The sequence below is a fragment of the Triticum urartu genome, chromosome 7A (genome assembly GCF_056163025.1).
Source record: "Triticum urartu cultivar PI428250 chromosome 7A, HENAU_Tu73, whole genome shotgun sequence".
Taxonomy (NCBI): domain Eukaryota; kingdom Viridiplantae; phylum Streptophyta; class Magnoliopsida; order Poales; family Poaceae; genus Triticum; species Triticum urartu.
The window spans coordinates 549,729,723-549,735,308 of NC_141879.1; positions in this window are offsets into that span (position 1 = coordinate 549,729,723).

Sequence of the window (5,586 nt, forward strand, 5' to 3'; positions counted from 1 at the left end):
TGGCAATAAAAATGAACTTGAGTTGGCTAGAGTTCATTGGCATGCCAAAGAAATGGCAACCATCAAAACAAAGACAAATCTTTGGGTCATGACCAAAATTTTGGTTGAGGTATTGGTTGCCCATGATTTGGCCGACATTGGCAAGAAAAATGAACTAGAGTAGGCTAGAGTTCATTGGCATGCCAAAAAAATGGCAACCATCCGAACAAAGCCCAATCTTTTGGTCATGACCAAAATTTTGGCAAGGTGCACTTTGGCCACAATCCAAACACACCCCAACACCTGGCTTTTCGAGGATGCACGGGACGCCGCGACGCATCCGCAGAGTGGTGTAGCGCGGCCAACTCATCCTCTGGACCTGAGACCATGCCGGGTCGTCATGCTTTTCCAATGACATGCGGGGATCGCATGTGAGCAAAGGGCATCTCCAACGTTGCCATGACCGCAGCTGACTACCCTAGCACACCAAAACCCTCGTCCCTCACGCTGTCGTGCGGTGCGTTCCCATCCGGCGCCAGCTGCCCGCATTCATGCCGTCCATTCGTATGTCGTCATTAAGAGGCTCGGTGCCCGCGGAACCAACTCCGGTGACTTAATGACGCACCCGGACGCTTGGCCTCACCGGAATGCGCTACTTAAAGCGGCAACGCCCAGCTAACCTCCACACCATAGCGCATCGTCCTCCTACCTGGAACCACATCCGCCATGACCGCAAGCACGAACGCTCTGCGGGAGAGCTTGTCTTCGGGGATGGAGCTCGAGGTCGCCGCCCTCGCTCAAGTCGCTGCACAAGCGATGGCCACGCTGGTGGCCGACGACAGGAGCACCATCAGCCACGCGTCCTACTTGCCGCCATCCAACGTCCGGCACCGCCGAGGTCGGGGACTCCTCCGAGGATGAGTAGGGCATGGGAGGCGGCAGGGCATGGTGTGCCAACTGGCCGGTCCGTCTCCCGTGTTCTACTTTTCCTCGCTGGAGACCGCACCTTCACTTCACGGGTCTTGAACCCCGCCCCCGTACATGGAGATCACAGATGGAGGACGTTGGTCGCCGCCGTAGAATAGGTTTAGGGTCGGGTTTCTTTTATTTTTTTGTCCTATAAAAGTTCAAAATGTAATGAAAATCTGTCGTGTTTGCATTAATCTCGGCCGATGTATACGAACTTCACAATAATATACATATTGTAGGAGTACTAGCAAGATGCCTGTGCATTCCACGGAAGATCAAGATCTTGTGGGAGAAAAGGATGAACGAGGGAAAGCCTTATCTGCAAATGTGGAGAGGAGTGCAGGTAAATTGTCATAGTTTCCTTCCTATCCGTTAGATATAGATCGGATGGCCTATATTGCAGGATCGGACACATCTTTCTACATCTATGGGAACCTATGAAAGGGTTAACGTAAATTGCCTCTCTCTCTCCTCCCCTGATTTTCATGGTGGTGGGCCCCTCCCTCCCCCAATCTACAATCAACAGCTCACACATTTCACATTACGTTAATTACGTAATTGGGATTACGTAGGTGTAGCATTACTCGTCCTAAAAACCCAACTAAGCCAACCTCCCAGCATATCGCGCGGGAAAAGACCCGGCCGCGCCGTTTTAGAAGGGATTACCGGATTACTAATAGTAGTATCGATGGATCGCACGAAGTAACATATTTTTTTTGAGGGGGCGAAGCACCTAGTTTAAAAGGAAAAATGCGGTACACTCACAGCACTCCTGTCGCGGTCGCATTGCACCCCACACACGTTCGGTCCTGCACACGGCTCACGCAAACGGAACGCGCTTCGGCTTGCCTCTTCACTGACACGTGGGACTGCACTCGGAGAAACCGACCATGCGCCAAACTCCCCCCGCCCACCGCGCGAAAATCCTCCCCCGCACACCCAAAAATTCCCCCCAAATCCGATTCAATCACCCTTTGGCCAACTAGCCAATAAGGCCTCTTTTGGTTCATAGGATAGGATTATCGTAGGAATAGGAATTTTGTAGGAAAGGAGATGGCATGTATCTCAAATCCTATTAGTAGGAATAGGAAACGAGATGTCATTTGGTTGACAGCAAAGGAATTTTTCCATTGAATCTAGGCTCATTTTTATTTTCCTATGAAATGTGGAGGATAGGAACCAATCCTATGTAGGAATAGGAATCTATTCCTATGAACCAAAGGGCTCTAAAGGAAAAAAATCCTATAAGAATCCTATCCTCTAGAATTTCTATGAAATTCCTCCAAACCAAAGGAGGCCTAATATTCCCCAAACCCCCTCCCCCCGGCCCCCCTCCACTCCATTCGCTCCGCCAAAGCCGCCCTCCCCGCCGCGCCGATACGTCGGTGCCGCGGTTCGACGATCCTCTCGCTCCTACAGTACGCTCTCGTAGACTGCCGTCCTCTAGCCGCGCCGCCACCTCTAGGTACGTTCTTGTGGAGGCGCACGGCGGTCAGTGCCGCCACCGCTGGCGACGTTTGTGTGGAGACGCATGACGGTCAGCTTCTCCCACGGTACGCGCATTCTAGACTGAGGCTCTGTTCATGTCGGTGTAGCGCTGAATGTTAGCTGATAGACGCTGTTAATCTCACTGTTTGCCGAAGTAGTTTACTATCAATATGCTCTGCTTAAGAAGCTTCCTTGCCCTGTTCTGCACTCAATCTGCTTAGCTGAGATGGCATGCCAAGGCCGATTAGTTGCTAAAATATCCTGCCATATATTTATTGTGACGTAGATTGCCATGGTCTAGTAGCCAATCTGTTAGCTGAAATAGCTCTACACCGTTTTATACTCGATCTTTGTTGCCGCGATGGCCTTCGATAGTTCGATGGCTGTGTGCTCGGCCTCATTGACTGCTGATACAGCCTGCCTTAATTTGGCACTCAAATCTGTTTGCTGAATTAGCTTTACATATATTTCGTTACTTAGATCTGCTCGTCCAAATATCTTGCCATAGCTTTAGACATCGACGTAGGTATTTTTTTCTGGACTTCATAAAAAAGCATATATGTTTTTCCTGTAATATCTACTAGAAGAATTTGTATGTCTAACAGATGGACAGGACTTGGATTACTTCTGCTCAAAGATTCTCCGCTGCATATGTCGAGGGGGTTGAAAACTTCATGAACTTTATCAGAGCTGAGTACGGTGGTCCGAAATCAGATGTGCTCTGCCCGTGTAGCAGTTGTATGAATTCAGTTACAAGCCCCCAGTCAACTGTGCAAAATCATCTACACTTGTATGGGATGTCAGTCACATATACTAGGTGGGTTCATCATGATGAAGCTGTGAACGTCAATGTTATTGACTACGTGGAAGCAGCAGATCACCATCTTGATCTGCCTGATGCTCAGGTGGAAGAGGAGGAGGAGGTGGTGGTGGCGGAGCCAGTGAGTTTGACCAACATTGAAACAATGCTACGAAATGCTCGTGCATTCCGTGAACTTTCACCTGCAGAAGAAAAACGGTGGGGCCGCATGTTGGAACAATGCAACGTTGTTGTCACCCCAAGAAATAAGCTGTCAGTATTCTCAGCTATGGTCACCTTTCTTCAGGTGAAGACATCTGAGCGGATGACCAACAAATCATTCGATGCGATGTTGGCTGCTTTCCGCGAATCTTTCCCAGATGCGTCTGAGCTGCCACACACCTACAGTAAAATGAAGAATTTCCTTCGTGCAGTTGGAATTGGATCTGATATGATCCATGTTTGTAAGAATAATTGTGTTCTGTTCCGGAAGGATTTTGCCAACTTAAGTGAATGCCCAAAATGCAAATCATCAAGATGGAAAGATGGTGATGCTGTGAAGAGGATTCCTCATAATGTTCTTAGACATTTTCCAATTACACCAAGATTGCAGAGGTTGTTTCATGATGCTGAAACAAGAGAGGATGTACTGTGGCATTCTAGGAACCAGGAGTACATAGATCAGAATGTAATGAGCCATCCATCTCATGGTAGTGAGTGGAAAAGCTTCAATGATAAACACAAAGAGTTTGCTGCTCACCCGAGAAACATTAGACTTGGCTTAGCTTCAGATGGATTTAACCCATTTGGCCACCAGAGCGCCACATATAGCATGTGGCCAGTGCTTGTTATCCCTTACAACATGCCTCCAAATGTCTGCACCAAAGAATCAAACTACATGATGGCCTTGCTGATCCCAGGTCCAAAAAGTCCTGGAAAGGATTTTGGTTTGTTCATGGAGCCTCTTGTGGAGGAACTTCAACATCTATGGAAGGGTTTTCTCACTCGAGACCTATATAGCAGCCCACCAGCTGATTTCTTTCTGCGTGCTGTTATAATTTGGTGCATCCATGATTATCCAGCTTTGGGCACTATGTCAGGGCGAACGACACATGGTTACAATGCATGTGTTCGCTGTGACAGGAATCCACTGTCATACGCAATACTTAGCAAGATCTGTTACATTGGACACCGCCGTTTCCTTGCCAAGGACAAGCCGCATCCTAGAAAATACCGAAGAAATGTGTTCAATGCAAAGCATGAAAACCATGATGCGCCAAAGAGGCTCACCGCCAATGAGTTGCAAGTGGAATTAGAGAAGGTTAGGCATATTACACCAAGAAACCATCCTGGTAATGGTAGCGGGAAAAGGAAGCATGGCAGGGTAGAAGAGAGATTATTGTTTACCCGCAGGTCCACTTTGTGGGACTTGGAGTATTGGAAAGATTTGGATCTAAGGCATAATCTTGATGTGATGCACATCGAGAAAAATATATGTGACAACATTATTGGCACACTTCTTAATATTGAAGGCAAGACGAAATATACCTTAAAATCTAGGATTGATTTGACACACCTGGGTATCAGAAAGGATTTGCAGGTGCAAGATGAAGGTAAACCACGGGATATGGCACCAGCTGTGTACGTCTTGGACAAGGTAAAAAGAAAAGAATTCTGCGAGGTCCTGTCACGTCTGAGATTCCCACATGGATTTGCTTCCAACCCTGAAAGGAGAGTCAGTGCAGATGGAAACAAGGTACAAGGGTTGAAAACTCATGACTGCCACGTCCTACTTCAAAGGGTTTTACCTGTTATCCTTAGAGGATTGGGCCGCCCTGACTTATACAGAGCAGTTGCAGAGTTGGGACAATTCTTCTGGGAACTCTGCAGTAGGAATATCAGGATAGATGCTTTGGAGCGTCTTAGAGACAAGATACCAACTATCCTATGCGACCTTGAGAAGATATATCCTCCAGCCTTCTTTGATGTGATGGTGCATTTGGCTGTTCATCTACATGATGAGGCACTACTTAGAGGTCCAGTACAGTATGGCTGGATGTACCCTATTGAAAGGCGGCTAGGCACTTTCAAGGGCTATGTTAGGAATAGAGATAGACCCGAGGGTTCCATTGCAGAGGCCTACATTGCTACAGAAGCGTTGACATTCTACTCAAAATACATTGAAACAGCTGATCAGCTTAGCAAAGAGGTGGGTGAAGACAATCCCGGGCTCAATGTTTTCGATTATTCTGTTTGAGTTACAGGGAAGAGTCGACAAGAGGACAAACCTAAAGATTTGGACAATATGGTTTGGTATGTGTTGAATAACTATCCGGAGATACTACCTTATA